The following is a 17,729-nucleotide window of genomic DNA, read 5'->3' as shown; positions in this document are numbered from 1 at the left end:
AAAAGCTTGCGTTGATTCTATGACTTTGTTGGTTTTATTGTTGGATTTCTTTGTGTGCATGACTGTGTGTTATCATAACTTAGTTGCTATTGTAGTAGAAATTTTATGATGGTATACTTATTTGTGCTATGTTTGACTCGATAGAATTTCCGGAGTGCGAAGCTTGCAATCACGAGTCGCTAGCATTCGAAGACCGTCAGCTAGGCAAGTCATTTGATCATGTTCTACAATACCTATGATTTGTTGCATTAGAATTATTCCTCCCCACCATGCATGCAGTAGGAGAAAATTGAATAAGTCTTGAGTAGTATCATGTGGTAGGTTGACCCATAATCCCTTTGTTACCATTGCTCGGGTTGATGTAGTTTATTTTGCTATTCTCGTAGACGGGGTTGGTTGAGCGATTCATATCGGAGATGTGAGAGTCAAGATGATGACAACCCCATGACTTCAAGCTCAAGATGGACTTCAAATTCACTACTGGGTGGAGGACGGTTGATGGGCACCCTGGAGAAACCAGCGGATGGCCGAGATGCATGGAGAAGCGCCATGACATCTTGCGGAAAGCTTCACCCAGCCACGAAGACATGGATGGATACCCCTTGACCGGAAGCTTACCTGTGCAGCCTGAAGCCATTATGGGTTTTGGCTTGGTCGACCCTAGGCGTGACTCTGGCCGGACGGTGCTACGAGATGTAGAAGAATGGTAGGATTGGATGGGCACCGACACTGGCCCAGAGGAACTCTACGGAAGACCCTGTTTCGTTCGTCCCGTCTTCAAACACCAGGCAGCGCGAGGACATAAAGGAGGGAAAGATTCTTGCGGGTAAAGTGCACAAGACTCTGCAGAGTAGAAACCTAATCGATTAGCCGTGTCTCCGGTTACGGACAAATGAGCCTCTGAATTGGAGTATTTCGGAAATCTCAACACCGAACATAATTAATTAATTGATGGGTTATTAATGATTTCAGGTATGAGACACTGGTTGGCGGAACCATCTCAATAACAACCAACATTTTGTAGTAATTGCAAGCAAGTCCTTTGTTGTAGGAAAAAATTGGCCTTTTCGCAAAAACCTAAACTTAGAGCCCCACAGCCAAATTGCATATAGAATTAGCATTGTTATTATTGTCTTTCTCTCTATGACTTGCCAGCATATTCAAAATGCTGACCTACACGGCTGCAACGTCTCATGTTGCAGCGGAGTTTTCCGACCAGGAGTGAGGCTACGATCTACGCTCGGTGATTGCCCTATGGAGTCGAATGGACTCGCTTATCGTCTATGCTTCCATAGCAATATTTTTTCTCATGAGTTGGTCTTAGGCCGAATTTATTCTATTGTAATAAAGACTTAATATGAGAATCGTCTAATAAAGCAGGTGTGATTGAACTTTGAATTTTTCATCAATGTACTGTGTGTGCCAGCATGATCTTGGGATGGTACTGATTCACAAAGACTTGACCGATTTTGGGTCGGGTCGCTACAGTTTGTAGCCATTGTAATACAACTGTTTAAAAATGGATACAACTGTTAATTGCAACAAGCTTAATGCCATTGAAACCGGTACTGATAAAAATGCAATTGGCAGAGTTAAACATCACAAGGTAGGTGCTGCCAGAGCAGATAATGGCCCAGTTGTCTATAAAAAGGTAGGGAAAATAGCTAAAACGTGTTAGGCATGTTTACTACAACATGCTTAATACATTGACCATGCAAAACATAGCCATTAATTGCAACTGGTATTGGTAAGATTGAACTGGTGAGTACATACTTGGTAAGCCCTGAGAGGTAGTTGCTGGGGCACTTCATCTTGGCCAGAGCCCACCCAAAGTCAGTGGCGGCAGAGGCGAGCTGTTCCTCCGGGATGAAGCATGGATTAGTGCCACAGACATGTGTACCTACAGGCAACCAGTAAATGGTAGAAGTTAAACTACAATTGCACAAATGATGTGAAATATTGTAAGACATGGGATGCAGCTAACCTTGACAGCAAACAACAGCATCGGCCGTTATGACCCTGCGTAAGTACATGGACAGGCATGTTAAGTACAACAGGGTTAGCATCCACCAAAAATAGCAAATGGGCAGCATCTCTAGTGATATCCTGAGTCATGTATTGTAAGTTTGTTGCTTGGTATTGGTGAAATTGAGCTGCATAGTTAATACTTGAACATCACGCAGTGTGCAGTACTGAAATAAACAAGGCACGAACATGCTTAATACACCAATCGTACAAAACATAGCCCTTGCAAGTGGTATTGGTAAGATTTATCTAGTCAGATCATACCTGTTAAGTCCTGGGGGTAGTCGATGTGGCACTTCATCTGGGCTAGTGCCTGCACCATGTCGGCGGCAGCGGAGGCAAGGTGTTCCTCCGAGTCAACTTGCACAGCGGCCATCGCGCCATGGACCGCCATCAGCTCCTGGCGATGGGGATTTGGAGGCATGAGGATGTTTCGCAGGCGCCATTTAAGCAATCAGGGCGGGGCTGTGATAGAGATCGGTGGGTTACCTAAGTGGATCCAAGCAGAACGTAGATGTGGTTGAAGTTGTGGTTGTGGTGGCAGCGGTTTGAGCTGCTAGTAGAGGGAGGCGCGGGTGGGGATGTGGTTGGAGGAATAAATTCTGAAATCGCGGCGCCTAATGAAAATTTCGCTGCAAAAGTTGAAACTTGGGCGGGGGGAACACACAATGCAGACGAAGCGCGTAAAATACTCGTGTGTGAGAAAACATAAAATTAGGAGATCCCGTCTCCAAAAAATGTACACGTGTAGTTGACTTTTTTTGGTCAATGGTACGCCTGGTTTATTAGGAAACATCACATAGGTAACTGACTTATGGATCATTAACGCAAAAAACGCACCCGGGTACGACATAGAAACCGTGTGTCTTGTGATCTTCTAATGATTAACGCAAAGAAACGCACACGGGCACACATGCTAATCAACGCTCAAAGCCCTCAAAGGATGCTCTTACCGACATTGTACGTTAATACTACAAATTTAAAGTACTAATGGTAATTTTCTCTAATACCACAAACTTAAACTACTTCTCACATGCTGCCATCGGGGCATGCTGGCCAGACATCGGCGTTCTCCTTCCCGGCCCTGTAGGCGGCAGCCCACCGTGCTTCGATCTCCGCCAAGCTCTCCTCACCACGGCGTGCGGCCTCTTCTTTCTTGCAGCGGCGGGACTCTCTTTTCTTGACTGCTTTCTACCTTTTCTGCTCCTTCTGTGCGGCTTTGGCCGCCTCTAGATCCACCGCCCATTCGGCCTTGGCAGCCTCAAAGTCCGCCCACATAACTGTGTGGCCGCCGGGGGCGATGAACTCGGCGCGGCGAGATGCCATCGCTTCCTTACCATGTGTGCGGTCGCGAGCGGCGAGGAACGCGGCGCGGCGGGATGCCATCGCTTCCTTACCAGTTACTGTGTGCTGCGGTGCCATGAACGACGCTTGGAGAGAGCTCTGGGATGGAGGGCCTAGGCAGCCGTACAGTGCGGTGGTATTTAAGAGCTCAACGACAAATGGCAAAGGAAATTTGGCTTCCCTTACAATTTTGCTCATTCATTACGGACACGGTTCATCTCCGTCGCTTTCGGAAATAGTGTGCGCTGAGCCTATTGTGTGTTGCGTTATGATTGGCCGGAACCGCAGCCACGCGGATCGCACGTGTGCACCATAGGATGCGCTGCGACCGAACGGCAATACACGTCCCTCACATCCCACCCGTGCAGCTATATCTGGATTGGATTTATATGCGCTAAATGCCTAGAAAATGCACATAATCCCATAAATATGGTAAATGAGCCCAAAAAAAAGCCAAATTTGACACGTCGATTTGCAAGGTGTATGTTCGTCGTAGAAAAAAGAACTCCAGGGCAAAGAACGAAGAAACTTTGGATTCCCCTTCAATCTTGGTGATTTCCCTCTCGACAGCATGGAACTTCCTCAGTGATGGTTCGATTTATGAAGGGCGTGCATGACGACATAAGCCAAACCTTCTCAAATTTTTACCAGGGCATGGTGAGGTCATACCATGGCACCATGCCAGGCGTCATGTTTTTCAAGCATTTATTTCATTTTTTTATATAGTTGAAAACCCAATAAACAAACGTTTGTGGTTGACTATTCCCACAGATTTCATCGAAATATCTTTCCATTCCTTGTAAAAGGCATGAGAATTTACTAAATGGCACGAGCATGGTTTTCCAGGCCATTCTTGTGCACCCTTTCATGCACCAATTGTTTGAACTTGAATTATGTGCATTAATGCCTTGAAAATGCACATAATCCCCTAAATATGGTAAATGAACCCGGAAAAGTGCCAAATTTGAACACGGTGATTTGCAAGGTGTATGTTCATCATAGAAAAAAAAACTCATGGACAAAGGACAAAGGAAATTTGGATGCCCCTTCAATCTTGGTGATTTCCCCCTCGAAACCATGAAACTTCCTCGGTGATGGTTCGATTTATGAAAGGCGTGCATGACGACATAAGGAAAACATTCTCAGATTTTTACTAGGGCACGATGAGGCTATACCATGGCACCACGCCAGGTGTCATGTTTTCCAGGCATGTATTTTATTTTTGTATAGTTGTTAACCCAGTAAACGACGCGTTTATGGTTGACTATTGCCACACATTTCCTAGAAATATTTGCCCATTCCTTGTAAAAGGCATGAGAATGTACTAAATAGCATGAGCATGTTTTTCTGGACCGTTCTTGTGCACCTTTCCATGCACCGATTGTTCATATTTGAACTATGTGCATTAATGCCTAGAAAATGCAAATAATCCCTTAAATATGGTAAATGAGCCCAGAAAATTTTCAAATTTGAACATGTTGCATTTGAGGCGGTACGTTGATCATTGGAAAAAAACTGAGTGACAAACTAGGATGGAAATTTGTATTCCACTTCAATCTTGGTGATTTCCCTCTCGAAAGCATGGAAATTCCTCGGTGATGGTTCGATTTATGAAGGGCGTGCATGACGACATAAATCAATGCTTCTCAGCTTTTAACCAGGGCACGGTGAGGCCATAACCATGCCAGGCGTCATGTTTTTCAACCACGTATTTCATTTTTCTATAGTTGATAACCCAGTAACTGACGCGTTTGTAGTTGACTATTGCCACGCATTCCCTTGAAATCTCTGCCCATTCCCTGTAAAAGGCTTGATAATTTACTAAATACCATGAGTATGGTTTTTCCAGACCGTTCTTATGCACCTTTTCATGCACCGATTGTTTGAAATTGAATTATGTGGACTAATGCCTAGAAAATGCACATAATCCCCTAATATGGTAAATGAGCCCGGAAAAATGCCAAATTTGAACACGTTGCATTCAAGGGGGTACGTCGATTGTAGAAAAAAACTGGATTCCCGCCCCCTTCAATCTTGCTGATTTCCCCCTCGAAACCATGAAATTTCCTCGGTGATGGTTCGATTTATGAATGGCATGCATGACAACATAATACAAACATTCTCAAATTTTTACCAGGGCATGGTCAGGTCATACCATGGCACCACGCCAGGCATCATGTTTTCCAAGCATGTATTTTATTATTGTATAGTACCCAATAAACACATTTCCTTGAAATATCTGCCCATTCCTTATGAAAGGCATGAGAATTTACTAAATAGCACTATCATGGTTTTCCAGACCGTTCTCTTGCACCTTTTCAAGCACCGATTGTTTGAATTTGAATTATGCGCATTAATACCTAGAAAATGCACATAATCCCCTAAATCTTGTAAATGAATCCGGAAAAGTGGCAAATTTGAACACGGTGATTAGCAGGGTTTATGTTCATCGTAGAAAAAAACTCATGGACAAAGGACAAAGGAAATTTGGATTCCCATTCAATCTCGGTGATTTACTATCACACATGATTCATCTCCGTCACCTCTGCGAACCGTGTGTGTTCACTCACACATGCAAAAGGAAAAAAGAACACCCTCGCCCACTTCGTCCCCACCCACTCGCGGCGGACTCCTCCGCAACTCTGCACCTCATCAACTTCTATCGTGGCAGCCACCCTAAGCTCGTCGGCTATTATCGGCGGGCGGAGGTCGCACTCCAAACGGCACGGGATTTTGCCCCTACCGCTTTCTGCCACCTATCTGCACCGACATTCTAGACTCTGGTCAACTCGGGTTTTCTGCGGGATTGGGCCGGGGATTTTTCTCATGGAGAAGGTAATCAACTTAGCAAAATATTCACTCATATCTTATCGCAGTCCGTCCGTCGCTCTTAATCAACCGACAGAAATCGCCGTGGAATCATTTTTGTTCTAGCTGATTCGTGGGTGTTCATTCATGTGTTCACAGTGCGAGCACAAATCGGGCAAGTGTGGTCGGTGCCAGTCGTAAACGAAGTTCTATCTCACCATTCCGGATGACTTCAGGGAGCGCTCGGTATGTTCAATCTCAACCTACCACGGTCGGCATGACCTTAATTTGTGAACATATACCGTCTGTTGCTACATTATCTATATATTTGCATCAAATCTTTGTTACATTATCTATTTTTAATTATATATTTTTGTACTTTGCTTTCATCTATATATTGATCTCTTCTATCAGTTACTCCCATATTTGCATCTTGCTCTGTTATTTCAATATATCTAATTTACGATCTTAATTTTCATTTCAAGCAGTACACCCCTTTCTTTGCAAGAACAGTAGAAGGAAATATTGGGCTTTACTTTGTTGATGACTCCTAGGATGTCATATTGACAACGCATCATGGATTTACAATGAAGGTTAGCGTAAAACTTGATAAAGATGGTCACTCCTATTTTAATGTGGACCTTTGGAGAAAAATGTCTAAGTGTTATGAACTAAAAGCTGGCAATAAAATTCTAGTGCGTGCACCACAGCCTGGCCTAATTAACATGGAGGTTTACTTCCCCAACGTCATCAGCCAATGAAAGTCTGATCGAGGTTAGTGTCCTTTCAACTTTCTCGATGCTGTCATATTACTTAGCAAAATCGGGGTATTTGTTCTCACTAATTGATCACTATTTAAGCAACCAATTGTGATTTCATTTTCTGACTCCGTTCCTAGGCAGTAACAAATTCTATTTACCAATTTATGCGCACTATATATTCTTCTGCCATGTTCTAAATAAATAATACCTTTCTACCTTTTAAGCAGGATATGTTGGATGCATAGTGAATGATATCTATGTTACTAAGTGTACCAAATTTCACTGGAAGGACTTGAAGCATGTCATAAACTTTGTTGATAATCTGACAGACATAGCTCAGCATATGAACGCTGGATTTTGGATGGGATTAATCATACCTACGGTACACACATTGAACAAGACCAACTATGTGCACAAAACGCGGGTAAAAAGTCTTATTTTAATGTTGATGCTCATAACCTATATATATATATATATCTTCAACCATATGTTATAATTGGTTTTTATTCTACATTTGAACAGATATTGCCCGCTATAGCAGTTCCTGGATCAATTTCCCAGCGTGGTCGAATTACACTTGTGCCTGCTAATAACGCTAAAGTGATTGCAAGGTACTGCATTTCCCACAGAAATGGAACCATTCAAATTAACAAGTTCTCGCTTGTCGTGGCAATGCATCCATATTGGAAAATTGGAGACACTATTCTACTCATGCTCTACCAAGGCACAGGAGGGCTCTTCCTTTTCATTGACAAGATGCCGAGTCGCCATGATCAAGCTGCTTCTAGCAGATAGTTGTGGTTGTTGGCCCTCAGCCTCTTAAAATGTGCTAGTTGTTACTATGTTAAGTATGTAGATATGGACCATATGGTTGTTGTCCTTAGCCTCTTAAAATGTGATAGTTGTTACTATGTTAAGTATGTAGATATGGACCAAATGGTTGTCAAAACCGTGTTACGAAGATCCTCATTTTGTCGAATAGTGTAACCACTATATATGTTACTCAAATGGTGTTTCCCAAGTTCTTAAATTTTCATGGAAAGTATTAGTATCGTACACAATTCATTGAGTTTAAGCATGTGCCCGATGTCCAGAAGGCATTTGCATATTAACTGTCCATATTGCAAATTCACACACGTGTTAACATAAGGAAACGTATGTGTAACTTACTAATCATTGCACACAAGTACTTGCAGACGCATCGTGTGCGATACTCCTAGCCACCGCAAGTAACTAGTTTGCTTTTTTCAAAGTTTTTTGTATACATAGAATCGCACAAGACCTAACTGTATTAACCATCTGTGTTGTAATTTCTCATCGCAAACAGTTCATCCGAGTCGGTTGTTTGCCACGTATCACACACATCTTGTTTACCTGACTCATTTGTGTTCTTTTGGCTCATCGCAAACAGTTCATCCATGTGAACTGTATGCCGCATTCACACACATCTTGCTAAGTTGAACCGTTTCTGTTGTGTTCCCTAATAAAAAACAGTTCATCCGAGTGAACCGTATGCCGTATATCACACACACCTTGATCTGGCTAATCGTTTCTGTTGCACTCCCTAATAGCAAACAGTTCAACACAACGAACTGTATGCCGTATATCACACACACATTGATATGGCTGCCCGTTTCTGTTGTTCTACATCATCGCAAATAGTTCGAATGGATTAAACGTGTGTCCTGCATCGCACACGCAACTAAAATCGGAACCGTGTTTGATGGCTCCACCATCGCAAACGTTTTGCACCTTTTCGACGGGTTTTTTTAGAGCACCGTTTGCGATTAATGCATCGCACACGGTTTCGTCAATGGGTCTCTGATCGTAGTGTCGCGTTAGCATCATCCTGTTGTAGTGGCATGTCAGAAAATAGTCTGTCAGTTATGTCTCCAACAACGTCGGTACCAAGGGCGAGGGACGAATAGAACCATTTTCCTGCTCGTTGAACGAGGCGGACCAATAGGAAAAGTTCTCATCCATCGGTGGTTACCGGAATGTCATCAACAATACTTACAGGATCTTAAGCACGTAGTGGTACAATGAGGTGCTTACCTAAGCAGGGAATTATCACTGCTCAGTTAAGTCAGATTACAAGAAAGGTTAAACAAAACAAAGGAAAATAAAAGTGATTAGTATACTAATCAGAACAATGGAAAGGAAATTGTGGTTATACTCGAGTATCAAGAGTATATCTTTCCCATCCATGTCAAGAAAACAAGTAGACGACCAATTAAGTAAAGGGGCAAGGAATTTCATGATGTTACCCATACAACGGTGTTTGGATAATCGATTAAGAAACATTTAGCATTGCCCCTCCAATGTTCTTTTTGAAGAACGGAGTACCACGGACAAGCTTCTAGATAGCATTGACATGGTCTTCAAGCAAAGGTCAGACTTTGGACACACAAAGGATCCATCTGAAACAACTCATAGAATAAGTCTTATAATTTTCTCATGGAAGAATGGCTAACATTGCTAAAAAGGAAACTATAACAATAGGTCCTCCAGCCAGGGGGCTAGGCATGACATCAACTTACCGGGTCATATAAAGACCAACGTTATAACTCTTGGAAACATGTTCCAACCATCATATCTGACCGAGATTCAGATCTGCTGGTGTCAGGATACCTTAGATTCAGGATGCCTAAGAAGAAAAAGGTGCAACACAAATTTATGAGATGACATTGCAAGATTCTCGGGAAATGAATGAGGGAGTCTAGGATTATGGGGTCCTCGGGTGTCCGGGCTGTGTAGCATGGGCCAGACTAATGGGCCGTGAAGATACAAGATGGAAGGCCTTCTCCCGTGTCCGGATGGGACTCTCCTTTGCATGGATGGCAAGCTTGACGTCCAGATGTGTAGTTTCCTTTCCCTGTAAACCGACTCTGCACAACCCTAGGCCCCTCTGGTGTCTATATAAACCAGAGGGTTTAGTCCGTAGCGGCTATCAAAATCCTATAGGCTAGACATATAGGGTTTAGCCATTATGATCTCAAGGTAGATCGACTCTTGTAACCCCTATACTCATCAAAGTCAATCAAGGAGGAAGTAGGGTATTACCTCCATTAAGAGGGCCTGAACCTGGGTAAACATCGTGTCCCCCTTGTCTCCTGTTACCTTTGATCCTTAGACTCACAGTTCGGGACCTCCTACCCGAGATCGGTCGGTATTGACACCGACATTGGTGCTTTCATTGAGAGTTCCACTGTGTCGTCGACGGCGTGATCGATGGCTCGCCTTGTCATTAACAACAACATTACCTCTAGAAGGGCCCTAGCCCCGGGATAGGTCCTCCAGCTCGGCGGTTTCACCATGGGCGCCCGCACGACCGTTAAGCCAAAGGCAACCCTTGAAATCGCCAAACATCGTCTTCGCATTGGCCTTGAACACCCTGAAAAGATGGATCCAGCAGATGTCTCGTCCTTGAACGAGCTACTAGATTGCATCGCCGCCCTGGGAGTTGCAATAGAATACGATCGCATTGGGCTTAAACCCGATTAGAGGTAAATCAAGTCCCCGCCAATCACCCATCTAGTAGCGGTCGTGGAGGAACAAGCCGAGAACACTTCTCCCCCCAAGTTAAGAACAAGCTATGTTCGGATTTCTGAGCCCCGCAAGCCGGATACCCATCTTCAGGAAGAGACCTCATGTCCTCCAAACATAGAACCGGGCGTTGAGCCCAAAAGCCGCCAGGACACTCCGGATACAATAGCGGGTCAGGGCTCGGATTTCAACCCACCCACCCCCCACAATCAATATTCTCCAAGCAATTCAGGCCCTCCACACGTATGTGACCTAATGTAGGTGCGGCAGCAACCTGAGGAAACAGTCCATCACTTCTACGCTCGATTCCCCCTTGTTAAAAACAAGACTAAAGATTGTTGCGACGCCGACGCAATTTCAATATTCTGTCACAACTGTACGGACGAGGGAATCTTTAACACCCTCAACCACCGCCGCATACTGCACTTTGCAGATTTGGCAGACATCGTATAGAAGTATAGCACAATGGAAAGCACCTGGAAGGCCCAGACAGCTAAGTGGGAACCTCCTGCCTTCAAGCAGCCCACCGGATGGACAAAAAGGATGCACCCTTACGGGGCACCTGATCATCATCTCATGGACAAAAAAGTCACCCCTTTACAGGACATAGAACTGTCCTTGACGACCTGCTCGACAAACCCTGTCAGATACACACGACGCCGAATACTGAACCAACACATAGCCTTCAGGCATGTTGGGTACTCTGGCAGGTAGCTAAGAGCAGCGAGGCCATCCTCACCAACATTACTCCAGAGCGGCACTCTTCGGAGGATGACGATCTCAACGTTTTTACGATCTTCGAGACCTTTTCTTCCAACAACCAGCGCAAAAGGGCATTAAGGGACCTTGCCGAAGTCAACTAGGTAGCCGCAATAAATCCTTGGAACGACATGGCGATAACCTTCACCGCCGATGACGAGCCAAGGGCCAGATCAGTCCGAGCACCAGCCGCCTTGGTCTTAAACCCAATAGTGGATGGCTTTCGGCTCACAGGACGGCGGCGGCGGATTGAACCTCATCTACGAACATATGTTCCAGAAAATGCAAATGGACAAAAGTCGCATTGAGCAAAGCGGCACCACTTTCCGAGGCATTTTCCCAAGTCGAGAAGCACGAAGCTCGAGGAGGATCAAACTCGATGTCGTATTTGGCACACCAGAGAACTATAGGTCCGAAGAGTTGGTCTTCCACGTGGCACCTTTCAACAGCGGATATCACGCCCTGTGAGGGCGAGACGCATTCATACGCTTTCAAGCCATACCCCATTATAGGTACATGAAGCTCAAAATGCCAGGGCCCAACAGAGTTATCACTATCACTAGTGATCTGGATATAGCACTCTGCACCGAAAACAAAACTGCATCCCTGGCCCTCGAGGCGCTATCCGAGGCCCTTGCGGCCGAGGAACTAACCACTCTGCGCTCTACAGTGGACAAGGACGATGTAATCCTCGGCAAGAGGTCCAAATCCACTTCCTTTAAGCCAGCAGACAAAATAGTCAAATTTCAATTACACCCAACGGATCCTAATAAAACAACAGTCATCGGAGCACAGCTGGATCCAACGATCGACACCGCTTTAAGAGGGTTTCTGCGTGAAAATTGGGACATCTTTGCCTGGCATCCTTCGGATATGCCCGGAATCTCACGCAGACTGGCCGAACACAGCCTCAATATAATAAAAGGGTTTAAACCAGTCAAGGAAACATTGCGTCAATTTTCCGAACCCAAGTGACAAGCTATGGGGGATGAGCTAGCCAAACTACTTGAAGCCAGGTTCATCAGACAGATCAAACACCCAGATGGCTAGCAAACCTGGTCATGGTGCCAAAGAAGGACAAATCCTGGAGCCTTTGTGTTGATTTCAAAGACCTCAACAAGGCCTGCCCTAAGGACCCCTTCCCGCTGCCCCACATTGACCAAATCATTGATGCAACTACAGGACACGATTCACTGTGCTTCCTTGAAGCATACTCCGGATACCATCAAATTAAGATGAAGGAATCTGATCAGGCCGCAACGGCATTTATTACTCTGTATGGGCCTTTCTGCTTCAACACTATGCCTTTCGGACTCAAAAAGGCGGCGCCACTTACCAGCGCATGATTCAAACATGCCTGGAAAAAACAAATTGGCAATACGGTGGAGGCATATGTAGATGATGTAGTCATCAAAACTAAACATGTCGAATCATTGGTGGACGATTTGCGCCTTACATTCGACAACCTCCGAACATACGACATACGGCTCAATCCGGAAAAATGCGTTTTCTGTGTCCCGGCTGGAAAGCTGCTCGGGTTCATTGTTTCCAATAGAGGAATCGAAGCAAATCCAGCCAAAATCCAAGCCTTGTCACAATTGGTAATGCCAATAGACCTAAAGCAGGTCCAAAACCTAGCTAGGTGTGTGGCAGCCTTGAGCCACTTTATCTCCAGATTGGGAGAAAAGGCACTGCTGCTTTATCGCCTGCTCTGACGTACCGACCACTTTGAGTGGACAGATGTGGCAACAACCGGGTTGGAAGAAATAAAAACTTTGTTAGCAAACAACCCAATCCTAGCCACACCAAATGTCGGTGAACCCATGCTACTGTACATATTAGCAACTCACCAGGTAGTGAGCGATGTTCTTGTCGTCAAATGAGAGGAAGAGGGACTCAAATTCTCACTCCAAAAACCAGTATACTATGTATCGGCCGTCCTTACACCATGTAAATCCCGATACCCGCACTATCAAAAGATAGCGTATGCAGTCTTCATGGCATCTCGAAAGCTGCGGCACTACTTTCAAGAGTGCTTGATCATGGTGGCTTCTGAAGTGCCACTCAACGACATCATAAACAATCGAGACACCACGGGCCACATTGCCAAATGGGCTATCAAGCTCTTACCATTAGAAATAACATACAAGCCAGCCCGAGCTATTAAATCTCAGGTGTTGGCCGACTTTGTCGCCGAATGGACAGAAGCCGAACTCCCTAAAGAGTACAACACATACTCCAACTGGGTGATGTACTTCGACGCCTACAAAATGTTAGCCGGATTGGGGGCCGGTGTCATCTTAACATCCCCTATAGGGGACACAGTCTGTTATGTATTACTAATCATGTATACATACTCCAATAAAGCGGCCGAATATGAAGCACTACTGCATGGACTCCGGATGGTCGTTTCTATGGGCATACAATGCCTTGAGGTGCGTGGGGATTCGAACCTCGCAATATATCAAATAAATGGAGAATTCGACGCCAAAGTTCCAAAGATGGCGGCCTACCGCAACGCTGTACTCAAAATATCAGCCGGTTTGAGGGGCTCGAGTTTCATCATGTGGCTCGAGACAGTAATCAAGCAGCGGACATCCTTGCTCGAATGGGTGCTAAATGCGACATCGTCCCTCCTAACACCTTTTTGGAAAGGCTTTTCAAGACATTCGTGGTATGGCAGGACGAGGGCGGAAATACCAGTCCAGCGCCGATCACGCCCCGGATGTCGAACATGATTCGGATATCATCGGGGGCTCGGGCACTGAACCAACGCCTTCCGCCCATGTAATCAAGGCGGTTCTTGCTCCATGGACCGAACCCTTCTTAGCCTACCTTAATAGGCAAGAGCTCCCTAACGACCAGAACGAGGCCTGTTGCGTAGTTCGACACTCTAAAGCCTACAAAGTTCACGAAGGAGAACTCTACAAGAAAAGCACTACTTGAGTTCTTCAAAGATGTATCTCCGAAGAGGGGGGGCGGCAGCTCTTGGCCGAAATACAGGCTGGCCTCGGCGGCCATCACGCCGCAGCTCGGGCCCCCATAAGCAAGGCCTTCCATACAGGTTTCTTCTGGCCCATGGCCCGAGTAGATGCACAGGCCCTTGTACAGCATTGTGTCGGATGCCAGGTCATTGCCAATGAAAGCCATATGCCGCCCACTGCCCTAAGAACAATCCCCATTACCAGGCCTTTCGCGGTCTGGGGTGACATGGTGGGACCCTTTAAAGGGGGAAGCCATAAGAAGAAATATTTACTGGTCATGGTGGATAAATTCACTAAGTGGATAGAGGCCAAACCAGTAAAAACAACTGAAGTCGGACCGGTGATAGATTTTATATCCGGTGTCGTACGGCGTTATGGTGTCCCGCACAGCATTATTACCGACAACGGCACTAACTTCACAGCCGATGAGGTAAAAAATTGGTGCGCTAACCTGGGCATCAAGCTCTATTACACCTCCGTATATCACCCTCAAACAAACGGTCAGGTCGAATGGGCTAATATCCTGATAATGAGCGGTATCAAACCCAGACTAGTGTGATCCCTAAAGGAGTCAGATAAACACTGGGTCAAGGAACTCGATTCCGTACTCTGGGGGCTGCGGACCACGCCCACTCGGACGACCGGATACACAACGTTCTTCATGTACTGCACAGAGGTTGTCTTGCCCTGCGATATTATTCATGACTCACCTTGGGTGCGCTTGTATGAAGAGAGAGAGGCCGAGCTCGATCGACAGGATGACTCAGATGGCCTGGAGGAGGAGCGTGATGTCGCAAAAGCCCATTCCGCATTCTATCAACAACAAGCTCGGAGATACTAAAGCAGAGAAGTGCGGGAAAAGACATATAACGTCGGTGAGCTCGTTTTATGCCTCCCAGGGAAGAAAAAGGACAAACTCAAACCAAAATGGAAAGGTCCTTTCATAATAGATGAAATTCTCACTGGAGGAGCCTACCGCCTTCGCAATGCATCGGATAATCGCTTAGAGCCGAACCCTTGGAATGCTGCCCGGCTCCAAAGATTCTATGCATAAGTCCGGCCATGCTCCTTATTAGTTCCTTTTTTCTTTTTTTTCTTTTGTCTCTTTTTTTTCCTTTTTTCGTCCTTGTACGTTTTCCCATGGCATCTTTGGATAAGCCGAACACTTGAGGGTGAAGGAAATATGCCCTAGAGGCAATAATAAAGTTGTTATTTATATTTCCTTATATCATGATAAATGTTTATTATTCATGCTAGAATTGTATTAACCGGAAACTTAGTACATGTGTGGATACATAGAGAAACAGTGTGTCACTAGTATGCCTCTACTTGACTAGCTCGTTGAATCAAAGATGGTTAAGTTTCCTAGCCATAGACATGAGTTGTCATTTAATTAACGGGATCACATCTTTAGAGAATGATGTGATTGACTTGACCCATTCCGTTAGCTTAGCACCTGATCGTTTAGTATATTGCTATTGCTTTCTTCATGACTTATACGTGTTCCTATGACTATGAGATTATGCAACTCCGGATACCGGAGGAACACTTTGTGTGCTACCAAACGTCACAACATAACTGGGTGATTATAAAGGTGTTCTAGAGGTGTCTCCGATGGTACTTGTTGAGTTGGCGTAGACCGAGATTAGGATTTGTCACTCCGATTGTCGGAGAGGTATCTCTGGGCCCTCTCGGTAATGCACATCACTATAAGCCTTGCAAACAATGTGACTAATGAGTTAGTTGCGAGATGATGCATTACGGAACGACTAAAGAGACTTGCCGGTAACGAGATTGAACTAGGTATTGAGATACCGACAAACGAATGTCGGACAAGTAACATAACGATGACAAAGGGAACAACGTATGTTGTTATGCGGTTTGATCGATAAAGATCTTCGTACAATATGTAGGAACCAATATGAGCATCCAGGTTCCACTATTGGTTATTGACCGGAGATGAGTCTCGGTCATGTCTACATAGTTCTCGAACCCGTAGGGTCCGCACGCTTAACGTTCTATGACGATTTGTATTATGAGTTATGTGATTTGATGACCGAAGTTTGTTCGGAGTCCCGGATGAGATCGGGGACATGACGAGGAGTCTCAAAATGGTCGAGATGTAAAGATCGATATATTGGAAGGCTATATTTGGACATCGGAAAGGTTCTGAGTGATTCGGGTATTTTTTGGAGTATCGGAGAGTTACGGGAATTCGTATTGGGCCTTAATGGGCCATATAGGAAAGGAGAGAAAGGCCTCAAGGGTGGTCACGCCCCTTCCCCATGGACTGGTACGAATTGGACTAGGGAAAGGCGGCGCCCCTTCCTTCCTTCTCCTTCTCCCTTCCCTTTTTCCTATGCCATGTGGGAGGTGGAATCCTACTAGGACTCCACACTTTGGGCGCGCCCTATGAGGGCGATAATAGTCATACTGCTTACCAGCATGTCATACTTTGATTCGGCGGTATTGTTGGATGAAGCGGCCCGGACCGACATTACGCGTACGCTTACGCGAGACTGGTTCTACTGACGTGCTTCGCACACAGGTGGCTGGCGGGTGTCAGTTTCTCCAACTTTAGTTGAATCGAGTGTGGCTACGCCCGGTCCTTGTTGAAGGTTAAAACAGCACATACTTGACGAAAAATCATTGCGGTTTTGATGCGTAGGTAAGAATGGTTCTTGCTCAGCCTGTAGCAGCCACGTAAAACTTGCAACAACAAAGTAGAGGTTGTGTAACTTGTTTTTGCAGGGAATGTTGTGATGTGATATGGTCAAGACGTGATGAGATATAAATTGTTGTATGAGATGATCATGTTTTGTTAAAGTTATTTGCAACTGACAAGAGCCTTATGGTCGTCTCATTATTGCATAAGATGCAAGTGCCATGTAATTGCTTTACTTTATCGCTATGCGATAGAAATGATCAACAAGTGATGTTCACCATTAAAAACTACTCCATCTCACGTGATGATCGGAAATGGTTTAGTTGATTTGGATCACGTGATCATTTAGATGACTAGAGGGATGTCTATCTAAGTGGGAGTTCTTAAGTAATATGATTAATTGAACTTTAATTTATCATGAACTTAGTCCTAATAGTATTTGCATTACTATGTTGAAGATCAATAGCTCGCGATGTAGCTCCCCGTTTATTTTTGATATGTTCCTAGAGATAAACTATGTTGAAAGATGATAGTAGCAATAATGCGGACTAGGTCTGTGATCTGAGGATTATCCTCATTGCTTCCCAGAAGTATTATGTCCTTGATGCACCGCTAGGTGACGGACCTATTGCAGGAGCAAATGCACACTTTATGAACGTTTCACAAAGCTCGGTATGATGACTACTTAATAGTTTAGTGCACCATGCTTTACGGCTTAGAACCGGGACTTCAAAAACGTTTTGAACGCCATGGAGCATATAAGATGTTACAAGAGCTGAAATTGGTATTTCAGACTCATGCCCGAGTCGAGAGGTATGAGACCTCTGACAAGTACTT

Source organism: Aegilops tauschii, chromosome 4 (genome assembly GCF_002575655.3).
Source record: "Aegilops tauschii subsp. strangulata cultivar AL8/78 chromosome 4, Aet v6.0, whole genome shotgun sequence".
In the NCBI taxonomy this organism is placed as follows: Eukaryota; Viridiplantae; Streptophyta; class Magnoliopsida; order Poales; family Poaceae; genus Aegilops; species Aegilops tauschii.
Note: the sequence above shows the minus strand (reverse complement) of the source record.